This window comes from Adiantum capillus-veneris, chromosome 28 (assembly GCF_014529385.1).
Source record: "Adiantum capillus-veneris isolate H3 chromosome 28, ASM1452938v2, whole genome shotgun sequence".
NCBI lineage: Eukaryota > Viridiplantae > Streptophyta > Polypodiopsida > Polypodiales > Pteridaceae > Adiantum > Adiantum capillus-veneris.
The window spans coordinates 130,275,332-130,294,546 of NC_140958.1; positions in this window are offsets into that span (position 1 = coordinate 130,275,332).

A 19,215-nucleotide genomic window follows, 5' to 3' on the forward strand; every position below is an offset into this window, starting at 1 on the left:
GTGCTTGTCCATCTATGACTCCCTCTGAATGCATGTACTTTACAGGTATTGCATTATGTCCAGGATATGAAGGTTGTTGACCCAACATAGGTTCAAGTCTTTCCATACCCATCGGTGGTCTTTGAGCTGGGGCCATATTAGATTGATATCTATACATGGGTTTTCCTTCTGTCCTCATAGGCACATATTGAACATTCCCATCATACTTTGGTCGGTAATAGCACTCATTGGTCTCATGGTTGCTCCATTCACCCTCGATTGCACACCATTACACCATTCCTGCGGTCTAATTGGTTGTCCCTGTTGAGGTATCCCTTGTCCTGGTCCCCTCATAGGTGCTTTTTGCATGTTATTTATCCTTTTGAGCATGTCTTCTATGGCTATAAGCGGTGCTACAGCAGCTGTTCCCACTTGTGCTAGTTTGGTGGATGTTGTTTTCTCGCTTTGGTTATCCTTAGGGACATCTTCTTCATTGAAAATATCACAATTGTCTTCTAAGTCAATAGCATCTGACACACACTCTTCTAGGGTCATATGTTTCTTGTTATACAATATAGCATGAAGTTCTTTGTTTAGCAGTCTCTCTAGAAATGATACTAGTCATTTTTCTGCAGGTATTTCTACCTATGGGCATCTTGCAATGTATTGCTTCATTCTAGTTGCACAATCCCTTACAGACTCACCTTGTTTCTGTTTGAAGCTATAGATTTGAGCTACCGTATTATGTTTGATCCCCGTTTTGGAACAAGCAGCTACAAATCCTTGAGCTAATGTATTTAAGTCCATGATTGACCTTGGTTGAATGTTTTGGAACCATGTCAGTGCTTTCCTTTTAATGTCATTCCAAATCCCTCGAATTGAGTATGGAAATCAAATATGCGTTCTGCTCTTAGCACTTGCTTAAAGCTTTCTAAGTGGTCATATGGATCCTCAGATCCAATGTATTTTTTGACCCATTTTTGAAAATCAAATGTTCTGACACGTCTATTTGGTTCAATTCCTGATCTCCTGGCAGTTGGTCCTATTCCGAGTCCTTCAAACCAGTCTGTTGGAAATAATGACTCATGTAGTCCTAAGCTGGCTTTAGTGTCACCCGGTTTTCTTTGTGATGAGGTAGTTTCGGTTTTTTAACATTACTCTCAAAAGATCTCTCTCGGAGTTCATCTCTTGGAAAAGTTTCTAGTCCTTGGCCCAATATCCAATCCCTTATGGAGTACCCTTGATATTTGGTTTGTTCCACCTCCTCAGGAGTCATCATAACAAAATTATTTTTATAACAATCCCTAAATAGGTAGGTTGGTAGATCTGCTGAACCCTTGCCTTTGATTTTGAAGATCTAGTTGATCTTCATGGGTGTTAACTGTCCTGATTTGGCATAAGAAGTCTATAGAAAATCTGTAACGTTCCTATCCTCCCAACCATAGACTCGGATCCTAGGATTATCCGTGCTAAGCCGTTTCAGAGGCTTCAAATCAACTTGATCATATCCCTTGAATTCTAAAGTTGGTGGTCCTTCTTTTGCTGCCATACCTGGAATTATGGTATTTACTTCTAACCCCCATTTGTCTATCACGTCAGGGTTTTCAACTTGTAAATACTGAGTTTCTTTTTTATCCATGTACATTTTTTCTCGTTTGTTTGTCCTGATTTCCTCTTCAAACTCTATATCATGGTCATCAATCCAAATGGAATACTCTTCATTAGGATCCAGGTAAACCTGAGCTCCATGGCGATTAGTCTTATAAAAAGAGAGTATGTGCTTGTATCGCACTATCGTTCTGGTTTCTGAATGAGTTGAATAGGAAGACATTTCAGATGTTGATTCTGGAAAATCGTTTGAAACTTCTTCAAAGATAGTGTCCAAGTGATCGATTTGATTCACACTCTCTTCAGTGGATACCCTACTAGTGGTCTCTCCAAATATGCCTTGATTTTCTAGTATACGACCAGATCTAAGGTTCATATAGATTCATGAAGCCCTGAATAGAGTACTTACCGTCGGATGGACTTGTTATCAATTCTTCCACTTGACTTGATTACAACTTCTGTCAAGCTTTCAATTCCTTGTCTGCAACCTGATTCCTGTATTAGTTTTAATCAAGTCAGCTATTCTTTCACAAAGACTGTACAATTTTTGCTAACTATTGTGACTTGTGTATGTGTGTCACTTCAATTTAAGTAAAGTGAGTCAGCACTCGAGACTGTACAATTTTTGCTAACTATTGTGACTTGTCTATGTATGACACTTCAATTTAAGCAAAGTGAGTCAGCACTCGAGACTTTTAGATTCTACTTTTGCAATTTGCAACCTGGAAATTGAGTGAACATGTACTAATTTGGATTCGATTGAACCCAAAATTTCCCGGTGGCCTTGTATTATGTTGGTCTAACATTGTACAAATTCAAAAGTCAAAAAGTCTGTCTCTGTGTATCAGAAGTAAATAATCACGATTATTTATTTTTGTCAATTTTTTACACTTTTTGGCTTGATTTTCCAAGTATGCAACTTGTTAAGGTCTCTAGACAAGTTTCACCAAGTTTGAACAAAATTTGTTCAAGTTATCAACCGTTTCGTGTCCGCAGACTCACTTTTCAAGAATCTGCCTTAAGTCTCACTTTTGTGATCCAAATTCCACCAAAATTGGTTTGTGTGGTCTACTTGATATACGTGACCTTGAGGTATACTCAAATGTGCAAAAATGTCCAATTTTATAGCAAATATAAATAATCGTGATTATTTACTCCTGCTATTTTTATGCAAGTTTTTGCCACAATCTTGCCACAAAATGGTTAAGTAGCTCAACTTAAGCTCCCTAGCCAAGTTTCATCAAGTTTGGATAATTTATGTTCAAATGGTCAACAGTTTAATGTTTGCAGACTGACTTTGCTAATTTGGCCACAATTTTCACTTCAATGATTCAAATCTTGCCAAATTTGATTTGTGGGCTTAATATAAGATGCTATAACTAGTGGTATGCTGGGTTGGACCAAAAAGTTGAAAAATGGGACAAAAGTAAATAATCACAATTATTTACTTTTGACAAATTTTGCATCTTTTTGGTCAATTGAGCATGTACACTTGTTTATCACATCAATATAAGCCTATGAGTCAAGTTTCATTTAGTTTGAACAAAAAATTCAATTTACACTAAAGTTCTCGACAATCATTACAAAATTCCGTTTCTACCAAGTTTTTGGTCAATTTGGTGATCCAAATTCTATGGGCCTTTACAAAAGATGTTTGTACACATGCATAGAGTCTCTGGTATCAACCTTGGTCACTTTTGAAGTTGAAAGTAAATAATCATGATTATTTACTTTAGACTAAAATGAGCACTTTTTTCAACCTTTTCAGTGGAGAGTCTTTTTATGAGCTATTTTAAGCCTCTGAGTCCAGTGAAAACTTAATTTGGGCTAAAATATCAAGAAAAAGTAAATAATGTGAGTTTTTGCAAACTCTTGAAATTTTACCTCAAATGTGTCCTTAAGCTTACACACTGGTTCATATGACTTTTAAAGCATAATCCCCAGCCGGATTGAGTGGTTGACATCCTTTTGGTGCTATTTCTAGCCGTAGACCTAAAATTCTGCAACTTTATAAAAACAACTCACAAATGATTCTTTTGGAGAGAGCAATGTTCTGAAATCCCACCTAGGATTCTACTTACCCTACTCCTAGGTTCTACTACAATGGGATTGTGGAAAGTGTCCACAAACACTTGTTTTCTTATTTTTTATGATTTTCTGAGCCTTGATCTTAAGACTTGTTTCGTCCATCAATCATTCTCAAAATCCTAATCTAATCCTACAATCCTACAATCCTAAAAGGTACTTAGCAAGTAAAACCTACTTCCAAGCTACCTCTACACAGCAAAAGACAAAAATCTTAAGCTATGCGGTTTTTAAAAGAAAGTTTTGACTCTAGGATATCCTAGAGGAAGTTAAAGGATAAATTCACAAGACGCTCGTATTTTTCCCTAGTTTAGGTCTCTTCGATCCCCAGCAGTGGTACCAAATGTCGGATGTTTAACCTCACTCCTATCTTATTGAAGACGTAGCGAGAACCACGAATATAATTGTCAACCCATGGGACGAAGCTGACTTGACTAGTGCATAGAGGCTACAAGAGGTTGTCAATCTCTTGGAAAACAACAAACAACTCTCATCTAACTCAAGCTACACTCAAATGACAAAAATCACCAAAAGCTAATCGCTCATTGACAAACAATTCACATCCGTTTACAGCATCAAAACGACATCCAAATGTCACAAAACTTCTAGGACATGTTTATAAGACCTAAGCACACATGGTTATGGTTTCAAGTTTCACTTTGGATCAAGTGCAAAAATCACAATTATTAACAATAGTGAGTTTTTGACCTAGTCGTTTTCTACCCAAAATGCATCTACATGCTTAGCAATGATACCCCAATACCCCGCCTATACTTAGTTTATGATTTTGAAGCTTATATTCTTACTTATGATAAAATTAGACTGCGAGTTGGCGACGTCAAAAGCTACGGATTACCATGAAATGCTTACGTCAATGCATAGAGCTCTTACCTGCGGTTGCAACACAACAGACTTCACTGCAATGTCACAATTGGAAAGGGAGTAGGAAGCGTGAGAAGGAGAGAAGTGAGAGCCGTTAGCTCACATTGTGTTTCTATTATCCAAAACTTATCAAAAACTTACAAAAAATGGCTTTTATACCTTAGCCAAGGTTTTTGTGGTCAAAACTAATACTCAGGGAGCTCTAACTAAAGACAGGTTGATACAATCAGGAAGCTTGTAGCCCCAGCTCATCAATTACACTGTTTATCTGGAAAGTAAGAGTTACAATATTCTCGATTCATCAGAATAATAAGTGTTTTTACAATGAAAGCTCCGAAAAATGTTATCCGTGTTATTAGAGTTAGCTTGCTGCTAACACACGTATTTTACTTTTCCACACCTTGTTAGTGTTGATTTCTCACTAGTCCAATCATGTTACCATTGCATGCAGGTTGTGCATCCAACAAAAAAATCAACTCCAAGGTATATTAGTCTATAAAACATATCTCTGATATGCCTTCAATGCATTTACTAATGATAATTGTCTACCCATGCAAAGACTTCTTGACCTTTTAAACCAGAATTTTGCCACAAGGAAACAATGATGCAAGCGAGATTCTACTAAACTTCAAGAAACTATGGAACAAACATGCACCATCTATCACAGAAAAAAAGCTCACATGACTCTACGACAAAGATGTTTACAAAACACAATTTGGAAGTTTTGATCCATATGCCTTCATCAACATCAACAACCAACCTACAAGTAATATCGACTTAACTGAATCTTCATCGGCACATGTAGAAATATATACTCCACCATTAATGAATTTTGCATTATTTCTGACACTACCCTCATTCTTACTCTGTAGAGTAGAACAACAAGAGCCGGGTGTTGGTGCTCGAATAAGATAGCCCAACCAACAACAGACAATGGATATCAAATACACTATCTACTCCATCACATGTCGCCAAAACGGACGCAAGTACATAGGCATCACTAATAGCTACAAGAGAAGAAAGGCATAACACACTCGACATCTACCTTCCAAGATGCATGGCAACATTTTGCACTACCAACCATTTAATGAAAACTTTATTTTAATGCAATTGTGTTTGTAAGAATTTATTACAACACGTATATTAGAAAAAACATTCATGAGAGGATATTATAACACAAGCTAGATTGGATATAATCTTTTGCAAGCTCACCTCCTATTGAACTACATGTTCTTCAATAAAATAAAAAATATTTGAATTATCTTTGCCATTGCTGCGTATGTCTCGTTCAAAGTTAGTGTTATGCCAACATAACATATTTTGTTTCCTTAAGTCACTCTCCTTGATGTAATATTGGTCAATAAAATGTCCCTCGTACATTATTAGCATCTCTATTAGATTCGTAAAATTAGCATCTACTAAATTTCTTTTCTTCTATGTTCACTAGTTTTTAATGCCTCTCATACATTGTTGGTGGCTTGGTACACTTCTAAACGTAACATCTACTAGTCTACTTTTATTGAGCAAATTAATACTTCCAATGCATCTTCACTCTCCTATATCTATTTATTCTGCTTCATGTTTGCTCGACATTATACCAAATCATCACTACACTCTCTTTCAATGTCTAGCACTTCACTAGTTCATGATTCTAAGTACGTGATTTTCTATTTATAAATTTTATATACTTTTCAAATTGATCGTTCGTTGTTGCAATGTCCTCAATTCCATGTCCAATCAATTGTTTGTCATTTAATAATGCATAAATTTCATGTATTGTGAACCGTATTAGGCATTACATTCTCGACTAACTTCTAGAGCAATACCCACTAAGCAAGACTAGTAGCTAGGCCTTGTGAGTTTGTCATAGGCGACCGCCGTGTCCCTCAACAGTCGAGCTACCTAGTGGTAAAGTGTAAAGACTAGGGGAGACTAGTTCCTGGAATTCACCTCCCAACCTCCCACTATATAGGCCAAGCTCCTAACCCTTTGCCCTAGCTGGATTCCCTTTCCACATTGCCTAGTCCGGCCCTTGGCCCAGGCCATGACTCCTTGGCCTTGCCCTTGTCCTGACATTACTCCCCCCTTAAGGAAGATTTTTCGTCCTTGAAAACAAAAGTGAGAAACTTCTTCTTAAGAACACTAATGTTTTCCCAAGTGGCACCTTCCTCAACTCGATCTTTCCACTTGATTAAAGCTTGTCGACGTACATGATGACTCGTACATAAATCATGATAGTCGAGAATTCATTCAGATTCATGTGGTAAGGTAAGAGGTTCAACAAAATCGACCAGAATCTGTTGGCCAATGACATTGTCATCCCCATGTAACCGCTTATGTAAACGGCTGACATGAAACACCAAATGAATACGAGAATGTGTAGGTAGCGATAGTTTGTAGGTACGATCACCCACTCTCTTGAGTATTTTGAAAGGTCCACAATATCGTGGAGATAACTTAGGTGTTGGCCCAGTTTTCAGACTTTCTAAATGCTCTGTCACACGTAAAAATACTTCCTCCCCTTCCTCAAAGGTAACTTGCCGACGTTTCTCATCAGCGTACTTCTTATACCGGTCCTGCGCTTGTCGGGCGTTCTGACGAGTGAGTTTCAGCATATCCATGTGGTCTTGGAGAAAATCATTAACCTGTTGGAGTTTTTCGGTTGTCAACCCCACCGTAACAAGTGACCTAGGTTGAAAACCATACATGAGCATGAAAGGAATAAATCCAGTCGTGACATGCTTAGCACTATTGTAAGCAAACTCAACAAGAGGTAAATATTCTTCCCAGTTTGATTGTTTCTTGCTAACGTATGCGTGTAGCATATCCTCTAGCACTTGGTTAACTTGTTCAGTCTGACCGTCCGTTTCCGGATGATCGATTGTACTGAGGTTTAGTTGTGTACCCAACCGTTTAAACACAGCCCTCCAAAAATGACTTTTAAACTTGAAATCACGATCACTTACAATGTTACTTGGCAAACCATACAACTTGTATAGGTTGTCCACAAATAATTTGGCTAATTCTGGAGTCTTAATCGTTGATTTGGTTGGAATAAACTTACATAGTTTAGTCAACCGGTCCACGACCACCCATACTGAGTCGTGACCTCGTACAGTGGTTGGTAAACCCACAATAAAATCCATAGAGATACTTTTCCATTTACCATTGGGAATCTCCGAAGGATGTAAGAGTCCTCCTGCTTTCAGGTGCTCTGCTTTGTTAACCTGACATTTTTGGCAATGCAAGACATAATCTTGAACAAAGCCATGTAAACCTGACCAGTAAAACTATCGTTGTACGAGAGCATAAGTATTTCTAATACCCGGGTGCCCTGCACTTGGACTATCATGACATTCATAAAGAATTTGGGACCGAATGTCTGTGTCTATCGGTACATAAACTCTCCCCTTATGGAGTAGGTACCCATTGTGTATGGTAAAATTCTTCCATCGCTGTAGTTCATCACTCGACATAGGAGAACTGTGTGTGGAGGTTAATGTTACACTACCATCTTTGGAGTCAGAAGGATCCCTCATCTGTACATGGCTCCACACTTTGGATTATGTGTCATCTTGCGCATATTTTCCCTTCAGAGAATCCAAAAATTCACTACGAAGTTTCGTGAACAAGAGAGTATTGATCTCTGGCATACGACTAAGAGCGTCAGCCACCACATTGTATCATCCTTTACGATACCAGATCTTGGCATCATATTCCTGAAGAATCTCAGCTCACCTGGCATTGAGCGGGTCCCCACTGAAAATCTTTGCCTTTGCCTTTCAATTGGTCTGTCATGAGAACAACAATATTAGCATAGTTTTTAACGAACCTTCGATAAAAACCTGCAAATCCTTAAAAAATCTGTAACTCTTCAAGATTTTTAGGAGAAGGCCACTACCGAATTGTATCCATTTTGGATTGATCCATATAGCCCAATAGCTGAAATAACATGTCCAAGATAGTGAATTTCTTCCTTCAAAAAATCACACTTAGATTCCTTGGCATATAGTTGATTTATTTGTAACAATCCGAACACCTGCCTCAATTTTGTAAGTGTTCTTCTTTAGAAACAATGTATACTAGAATGTCATCGAGAAAAACGATAACAAATTTGCCCAAGTACGGTCTCAAGACACTATCCATAAGTGGCATGAATGTTGCGAGCGCATTGGTTAACCCAAAAGACATAACCAAAAACTCGTAGTGTCCAAACCTTGTTCGGAATGCAGTTTTGGGTATATCATCAAGTGGAATACGTACTTGGTGATAAATTGACCGCAAGTCTATTTTCGTAAAAATACGAGCATGAGTGAGCTTGTCGAACAACTCATCCACACGTGGCAATGGGTACTTGTTCTTAACAGTGACCGCATTTAAGCCACAATAGTCTACACACATGCGCATTGAGTCGTCTTTTTTCTTCACTAATAGGATAGGAGAAGCCCATGGTGAAGAACTGGGTTGAATAAACCCTCTGCTAAGATAGTCAGCAAGTTGACGTTCCACCTCAGCAGCTTCAGAGTAACTCATGCGGTAGGGTGGTTTCCTGCCTGCAATAACCACATTGATGCTATGTTGCACCAATCGTGTCAGCTGTAATCCTGGTGGCAAATCATTAGGAAAAACATCGTGAAATTCCTTTAATACATTTTTAAAATCACTAGCAACCTTTTCTTGTTGGGAAGTAGCCATTGGTGGAAGAGATGAGAGAGAAGCATGCAGCGTTGAGGAATGTTCATAGATTCAATGTTAGAGAGAAAATGAGACAATGAGTAACACAATAAAACTTGATCTATTTCATTATCAAAAATGAGATGTGAAAGCTCAATTGTACATATCAGTGGTGAAGAAGGTATATCCTTCTCTCCTAACAACAACACATGTGCACCATGGGATTCAAACATCAAGCTGTTGTGCTCATAGCTACGCTTCAGTGATGGTCCTAGGCTATGCAACCATTCCCTACCAAGGACCACGTCTGCCTTCTCCATGTTCATAACCTGAAAATCCAAGGATGTGGAGTAGCCTTGTACTTCCAACAATACAACTCGGACTTGAGTATCCCAGATTTCGGCATCATATCCATTCATCATTGCTACCTTGTAGCGGTGGGTACTCGGTGTTTGAGGCATTTTCAGTTTTTTCACCAATCCATAATTAATAAAACTGTGAGTAGCACCGTCATTTACCAAGATGCGCACCTTGTGCCCTTGCAGAGCTCCGTGCATATGTACTAACTCATGTGGTCCGAAGGTCTGTTGCCACATGGAAGCTGTGAGACGGCATTCAAGCACCACCTCGGTGTGTGTTACTTCCACTGTAGAGAATCGTGAGGAAGACTCAAGAGGCAACATTTGCACCGTGTGCACTGCTTTCTCCTTGCCATGAGCAGCAGATTTCCCCTGGGGACAATCCTTTTTGCCATGACTGGTTCCCAAGCATTGAAAACATAATTTCTCTTTTTTAGCCTTATCAAAATCCTCAGGAGAGAGAGGACCTCTGGACCCCTTGAGTTTTTTAGCTGCTTCATAATTGGCTACTATAAATGTCCTTTTATTGTGCCCATATTGTGTGCCGACCTTGATTTGACCAAGCCTTGGCTTGCTCAAGCCTCGACAAGCTCTTCTCGACCCTGATTTGCTCTAATCACTTCACGCCTTGCTTCTTGCCTTGCCGAGAACTAGCGAGAGAGAGAGAGAGAGAGAGAGAGAGAGAGAGAGAGAGAGAGAGAGAGAGAGAGAGAGAGAGAGAGAGAGAGAGAGAGAGAGAGAGAGAAATTTCCCTCCTTGACCTGGACTCGAGTTTCTCCTCAAGCTTCTACCACGGCTCAGCTCTCCAAGCTTCAACCAACTTCCTTCATTAAGATTCCCTTGAGCTCTCCTTCCCTTTGCTTCCCAATCTCCTTGGTTGCTCTCCTCGTCTTTGCTTGCTTCGAGGATGAGAGCGAGGGAGAGAGAGAGAGAGAGAGAGAGAGAGAGAGAGAGAGAGAGAGAGAGAGAGAGAGAGAGAGAGAGAGAGAGAGAGAGAGAGGGAGAAAGTTTTTGCTTGCCGAGCATGAGAACGAGAGAGAGGGAGCTTTTGCTTTTTCCGTGAGCCTTTCCCCCCTCGTAATCCGCTTGTTTACCTCCCAGCTCTCCTCTTTGTTATCTCTCTTGGTTCCCTCTTGTTCCCTTCTCGCTGCTTCCTCACCAAGCTTTGTTTACCTCCCAGCTCTCCTCTTCGTTATCTCTCTTGGTTCCCTCTTGTTCCCTTCTCGCTGCTTCCTCACCAAGCTTTGGTTCCTCTCGAGACCTCCTCGTTATGCCCTCGTTTGCTTACCATCCTCGCTTTGTAACCTTTTTTCTTTGATAACCCCTATTATTGTTATGCCTCCCCTTGTTATGCCCTTTCTCCAATTCTTACGCTATTTTCCCTCTGCCCATCAGTCACGGTGCCGTGACTGATGTGGCGTGGGACTCGGTCTGATGACATGGCAGGTGAGCGACTCAACCAGCGTAGATTTTGCCATGGATGGTGTCGAATGGTGGCGCCCTGGACAGCTGAGCAATGTTTGCTCTTGCTCGCCATCTTCTCAGGCCCGAAGCCGCCATTGTGAGTCCATCTCGTCTACCGCCTCGCTCGCTACCTGCTCATGCTTTTCTTTTCCTTTATCCTCCTTGGTTCACACTCCCCCTATAATAGGTGGCCCCCTTTTAATTTACTAAGTGGGCAGCCATTAGTGGGCTTTATTGGGCAGCATTGCCTTTGTAAGGGCACCACATTTGGGCATACATGGCGACCTAAGCATTGCCAAGCACAACTTATTTCTCCCAGCAGTCCTTGGCTAACAATATCTTCATGAATTTAGATGTCGTAAAAGTCATGAATAGTGCCACATTCCTGCAAGATGCAAGTATAAGTGATTGCATTTGACGTAAGTTCTTCCCATCACATTCAGTCAAAGAGTGTCAAACTAGCCAGGCATTGCCAATTACGACTACCACCGGCCAACATTGGGCGGGCATTGGCATACATACCGACCAAGTCAATGCAATAGGCATCAAATTTGGCGTACATATCGATTAAAGCACTGCTATCTCAAGAACTTATTCTGCTGTATTCAAAACCCTTGTTGCTGCTCAAAACTCCCAGACAGAACACCGACCGAGCGGATCAGACTAGTACGGAACCAGCCCCCGGGGAAACTTAAACAGCCAATAGCTTGGCACAACTGGAACCCCGATCGTTGATTTGAAAAGACCGATGCGCTCCACAAAGTGATCACTTCAGGCTGGTGCATTCATTTCATTTTTGTCACCTCAGCTGTAGTTGCCCAATCCGATACGTATCTGCAATCGACTTAAACTCCAAACTGCCATAACTTCTTCATCGTAGCTCCAATCGACGAGCCGTGAAGACAAGTCGGTAGAGCACTTCAAGCACTGCAGTTCTAGATCATAATCTTCCATCTGTGCTCACTTCAAACATACTCATTTTTGGAATCATTAAGGCATCTTTTGGCCCTTTTAAGCCACATCTAGCATACATTAACCATAAAAATAGCTTGTTACCAAGCCCTGAACACTGATCATTAATCAGATAAGCTTCAAATAAGCTAGATGTGCATTTTTCTGGAATCTTTCTTAGCATGGGAGCGGAGCTGCACGACATCCACCCTCTCTGAACCTGCACAGCTTCCGGTCTGTGCCAACAACACTTCAATTTGCATCTGCTCTAGGTACCTTAAGCTCTTTTCCATCATCAGACTCACGTAATTGATAAGGTTGATACCCTATCATCAATGTTCTAGCTTAATCATTAGGTAGCTGCCCATCAAAAGTCTTTGAACTGTATCTGTCATATCTTCAAAGCATTGAATTATGGAAAACCTGTTTAGTGAACCCCGCCAGACTCAAGTGCTCCAGTTAATGATGCACACGGCTTGACCATTAAGCTCTTCTAAGGGAACCCTGTCAAGCTCAAGTATGCCTTACTCTGTCTGCACACGGAATGGCCGTCAAGTCTTTTTCTTCAAGTTCTGGTAGCAAAACCGACTCAAAAGATGTAAAGATACTTCATCAATTATCCAAAGAAGTCCAGTGGAAGCCAGCCATGTAAGCTTATTGACCGCATAACAAAGAACTCTTATAACTTAGCATAGATCTAGGAAACAAAACCTTGTACCATGCAACCTGCTACAACAGATAACTAGTACTCTTCAAATTTGCAACTTTGCACTTTAATAGCCCCCAGGATCAAACGGGAAACCAATCAGTTGTCCCACTGTGAGCATTCCTTTAAAAAAATTGCACCATCCTCCAGGATCATAGGGAAAATACAAGAATTCCCAATCAGTATAGCATAAACCATCAAAGAGTCGTCTCTCGTCATATACTGCATCTAAAGCTGCATGCAAAGCTTCATCCATTTGATTTTTCTTCTTTACGGTCTCTATTTGAAGTAGAGATCCTTGAACCAATTGAAGCATCTTCAAAACGTATGGAACTGTAGATTTATCATCAAAACCGTTTGCACTTAATTATGCAATCATCTTCATCATCTGCTCTAAATTCTCCATCTTTACCTCCCACCCCCGCTCGTTTCGTGTCGGGTTCACCAAAGATGTCTAGGGATATGTGTTCGCTACGTGAGTTGGGCAGGCGCCGGGCCTCTAGCTGTGGGAGGTGTGAAAGAGAGAGAAGAAGAGACACTGATAGCTCTGACAACCACCACAGTCATCAATTAATTGAATAATACCTTGAGTACAACTTGGTCCTTAGCCAAGGCGGGCTGTTAACAGCACCGTCACTTGGATCAGTTGTTAACTAGGAGCTTAAGCTCCCGTTTATAGGATTAACAGGGCTATTAACGACATTGAACTTAACAAAATGCTGATTCAATCTCTAACGGATGATGGTGATGGAAATTTTTCTCATGTTGCTTCATCTGCTTCAAATGCCCCGTGGATTCTGCAGTCTTCAATTCAATTCACTGCCTCGATCATCAATGCTTTAGACCGGCTTAATTGCCATTCTCTAGTTGTAACTTCCTCCTACTTCTTACCTTGCTTCGTTTACAGTGCATGCCTTCTCCTGCTTTGGTTCAAGGCCAAGCTCGCCTTTGCAAGCTTACTCGCTTCGACCTCGATAAGTTTACTTGCTTCGACCTCGATTCGACCAAGCCTTGGCTTGCTCAAGCCTCGACAAGCTCTTCTCGACCTTGATTTGCTCTAATTACTTCACGCCTTGCTTCTTGCCTTGCCGAGAACTAGAGAGAGAGAGAGAGAGAGAGAGAGAGAGAGAGAGAGAGAGAGAGAGAGAGAGAGAGAGAGAGAGAGAGAGAGAGAGAGAGAGAGAGAGAGAGAGAGAGAAATTTCCCTCCTTGACCTCGACTCGAGTTTCTCCTCAAGCTTCTACCATGGTTCGGCTCTCCAAGCTTCGACCAACTTCCTTCGTTAAGATCCCCTTGGTCTCTCCTTCCCTTTGCTTCCCAATCTCCTTGAGAGAGGGATAAAGCTTCTTCTTGTCGAGCATGAGAACGAGAGAGAGGGAGCTTTTTCTTTTTCCCCGAGCCTTCCCCCCCTCGTAATCCTCTTGCTTACCTGCCAACCCTCTTCGTTATCTCTCTTGGTTCCCTCTTGTTCCCTTCTCACTGCTTCCTCACGAAGCTTTGGTTCCTCTCGAGACCTCATCGTTATGCCCTCGTTTGCTTACCATCCTTGCTTCGTAACCTTTTTCGTTGATAACCCTTATTCTTGTTATGCCTCCCCTTGTTATTCCCTTTCTCCAATTCTTACGCTAGTTTCCCTCTGCCCATCAATCACGGCACCGTGACTGATGTGGCGCAGGACTCGGTCTCATGAGGTGGCAGGTGAGCAACCCAACCATCATAGATTTTGCCATGGATGGTGCCGAATGGTGGCGCCCTAGACAGCCGAGCAATGTTTGCCCTTGCTCGCCATCTTCTTAGGCCCGAAGCCGCCACTGCGAGCCCATGTCGTCTGCCGCCTCGCTCGCTACCTGCTCACGCTTTTCTTTTCCTTTATTCTCCTTGGTTCACACTCCCCCTAAAATAGGTGGCCCCCTTTTAATTTACTAAGTGGGCAGCCATTAGTGGGCTTTATTGGGCAGCATTGCCTTTGTAAGGGCACCACATTTGGTCATACATGGCGACCTAAGCATTGCCAAGCACAACTTATTTCTCCCAGCAGTCCTTGGCTAACAATATCTTCATGAATTTCGATGTCGTAAAAGTCTTGAATAGTGCCACATGCCTGCAAGATGCAAGTATAAGTGATTGCATTTGACGTAAGTTCTTCCCATCACATTCAGTCAAAGAGTGTCAGACTAGCCAGGCATTGCCAATTACGACTACCACCGGCCAACATTGGGCGGGCATTGGCGTACATACCGACCAAGTCAATGCAGTAGGCATCAAATTTGGCGTACATATCGATTAAAGCACTGCTATCTCAAGCACTTATTCTGCTGTATTCAAAACCCTTGTTGCTGCTCAAAACTCCCAGACAGAACACAGACCGAGTGGATCAGACTAGTACGGAACCAGCCCCCGGGGAAACTTAAACGGCCAATAGCTTGGCACAACTGGAACCCCGATCGTTGATTTGAAAAGACCGATGCGCTCCACAAAGTGATCACTTCAGGCTGGTGCATTCATTTCATTTTTGTCACCTCAGCTGTAGCTGCCCAATCCGATACGTATCTGCAATCGACTTAAACTCCAAACTGCCATAACTTCTTCATCGTAGCTCCAATCGACGAGCCGTGAAGACAAGTCGGTAGAGCACTTCAAGCACTGCAGTTCTAGATCATAATCTTCCATCTGTGCTCACTTCAAACATACTCATTTTTGGAATCATTAAGGGATCTTTTGGCCCTTTTAAGCCACATCTAGCATACATTAACCATAAAAATAGCTTGTTACCAAGCCCTGAACACTGATCATTAATCAGATAAGCTTCAAATAAGCTAGATGTACATTTTGTTGGCATCTTTCTTAGCATGGGAGCGGAGCTGCACGACAACGGCAGAACAATCTCGTTGGGATGTAAACGATGCACATGCTCATGCATTGATTGCATTATCTGTGAAGCCCACCATTGTTCCTCACATTCGTGTAGCAAAATCTGCAAAACAGGCTTGGGATATATTGGCTGGTCTTTATGCAAGTCGCAATGAGGCTAAAATTTCTTTGCTGCGTAAAGAGTTGGAGTCGAAGATTATGCATGAGGAAGATGATATGGACACTTTCCTTGCTGGTGTCAAGGATATCAATGAGCAACTTATTTCTTCAGGTGAAGTCATTGCAAACAATTCCCTTGTGTAGACTGTTCTTGATGCCTTACCAGATTCGTACCAGACTTTTGCTTGTATTTGGAGATTGATGACCCAAGGAAATCAAGAAGTTGTCAAGTTTGATGCATTATGCACATTGCTGTTGCAAGAGCCACTTTCCAAAAAAAACAGGACTAGACAGCGTGCAGTTGAGCAGGCTTTCATTGCTTCTCAAAGAAAGGGTGGTACCAGCAATGCGGCCACTTCTTATGGTTCTGCTGCGAGTGGCAAAAATTCTGTTCCTAATGCTTCTGCTGGTAGCAATTTGTCTGGAAATTCTGGTGATAAGGGCAAAAAGAAGATGTGTTGCCATTATTGTAAAGCTAATGATCACTTGATCAAGTAGTGTCCTAATTTGAAGGCCAAAGAGGCTAAGAAGAAAGAGGGTGGTTCCACTGCAAATGCTGGTTCCACTACAAATGCAGCCATTGTTGAGTCTTCTGTGAAAGGAGACTGTGTTGCTGATGTTGATGTAGAATGGGCTTTTAGCGCAGAGTGCACTTACAATCCTGTTGTCCATGATGCATGCTTGTCAGTTGCTGCAGATTCACATGTGTGGTATCTTGACAGTGGTGCTACAAAGCATATTACCTCACATCGTGAATTTTTTACCTCTCTCGAGTCTATCCCTCATGGGAATTCAGTCACTTGTGCCAACAATGCCTCTTATCCGGTTCAGAGAGTTGGAAAGATTGTGCTTACTGCTGCAAATAGCAGTTCCTTCACACTTGTTGATGCACTTTATGTACCTGGGATCAAGAAGAATCTCTTTTCTGTATCCGCACTTGCTAGACTTGGACTTGTAGTCAAATTTGTGGATAACAGATGTACAGTTCATGATCTCAGTTTTGGTGATGAAATTGTTGCATCTAGCCTTTTGTGCCGTGGGCTGAATAAGCTCACTTTGTATGACAAGTGTGGACAAAATTTTGCAAATGCTGTTGCAAATTCAAGGGCTATTTCAGATGCAAAATTTTGGCATGCACGTTTTGGTCATCTGAATTTTGCCAGTTTGTTGCGTTTGTAGAAATCTGATATGGTTGCTTCTTTGCTGCGTCTTGAAGCACCTGTCAAACATGTTTGTGAAGGCTGTATTTTGGGTAAGATGCAGTCTTTTAAGTTTCCAAAGGATGGTTCAGTTCGGGCCACATGCAGGTTGCAGCTTGTGCATAGTGATGTTTGTGGGCCCATGCAAACTCCGTCCTTGGGCAATTACCTGTACTTCGTGACTTTCATTGATGATTACTCCAGGCATGCATGGGTATTTCCACTTAAAGCGAACTCCGAAGTTTTTATGTGCTTCAAAGAATTTCTGGCTATGGCTGAAAATGTCTCGAAATGTACTATGGGCACCCTCCATTCCGATCGAGGGGGGGAGTATATGTCTCATGAATTTAATGCATTTCTGGCTAGTCGTGGGATAAAACACCAATGTACAATGCCTTATACACCTCAGGAAAATGGTGTTGCTGAGAGGAAAACAGGTCACTGACGGAAATGGCATGATGTATGGTCAAAAGTCAAGCTTTGCTGCATTCTTTTGGCTTGAGGCCATCATGTGTGCCACTTATGTACATAACAGGTGTCCTACGAAAGCTTTGCAGTCTATTACTCCATATGAAGCATGGCATGATAGAAAGCCTTCTATTGAGCACATGCGTGTTTTTGGCTGTTTGGCATATGCTTTGGTGCCACAAACACAGCGCACAAAATTCGATGATAAGGCTGTCAAATGTATTTTTGTTGGTTATAGTGCTGAAAGCAAAGGTTACAGGTTATATCATCGGCAAACAAAGCGTATTCTGGATTCACGGGATGTAGTGTTTGTGGAAGATTCTGTTCAGCCCTTGCTGTCATGTACTAGAGACAGTAATGTAAGCTCACATGACATTTATGACACTTTGTTGCCTCTTTTCAGTGGTGGAAATACGAATGTAATTTCCAATGAGGCAAATGTACAGCCTATGGGGGTTTCAGAAAATGTTACAGATCAGCCTATTACTGATGCAGATGTACATGATGTACTTGATGAGGAAAGGGCTGAAAATGAGCAAGCTAGAGGTATGCCAAAATGGCTGGTGCACACTTTGCGTGACAGTAAATTGGATGCACCTTTGTCTAGTTGTACTTGTTCAGGCTCTCGCCATGCATCTTATGAATCGGATTGTTATGCTTTGGTTGTGTCTAGCTTACATGATGTTGAGGAGCCTCTATATTTTGATGGAGCACAGAATTCAAAAAATTGGATGGCTGCCATGCAATTAGAATATGATGCACTTATAGAAAATGACACATGGACTTTATGTGATTTGCCTCCTGTTAAAAAGGCCATTGGTACGAAGTGGGTTTACAAGTTGAAACGCAAGCCGGATGGTGAGATAGATCACCATAAGGCTCGACTTGTTGCAAAGGGTTATGCACAGCAAAAAGGCATAGATTATGAAGAGACTTTTTCTCCCACTTGTCGTATGACTATTGTGCGTTTTCTATGTGCATTGGTAGCTCATTTTGGTTGGGATGTACATCAATCAGACATTTTTACTGCTTTCTTGAATGGTGACATATTTGAGGAAGTTTATGTAACACAGCCTCGCAGTTTTGTCATAAAAGGACAAGAGGACAAAGTGTGCAGATGTAAGAAGGCTTTGTATGGGTTGAAGCAATCTCCTCGTGCTTGGTATGAGAAAGGTGACACTCATTTGGTTAAACGAGGCTTTCGTAATAGTTCATCAGAAAGCACATTGTATGTAAAGCATGAGGGTGATGTACTTCTCATTGTGGTTCTTTATGTTGATGATTTGCTGATCACTGGACCAAATGAAAGACATATTACTGAATTTAAGACTGATTTGAATGCTACTTTCAAGATGAAAGATTTGAGGCTGTTGCATCATTACTTGGGTATACAGTTTAAGCAGTGTGATGGTGGTATGCCTTGTGTCAAAAAAGTTACATAGAGACATTGCTATGTAAGTTTGGACTTGAGGATTGCAAACCTATTGACACTCCCATGGAAACAGGTTTGAAATTGAGTCTACATGATGCTGACGATCCAGCTGATGTCACTCTTTACCAAACTACTGTTGGCTGCCTCATTTATGTATGCAACATGAGGCCAGATATTCAGTTTGCAGTCTCACAGGCCGTCAGCAGATTTATGCATATCCTAGGGTCTAAGCATTGGCAGACTGTCAAGAGGATTTTTCGCTACCTTAGTGGCACTTTACATCTTGGCTTGTTTTATCCCAAGGGGGCATCATTGCCGCCATATTTACATGCTTTTTCAGACTCAGATTGGGCTGGTTGTTTTGACATGCGAGTGTCC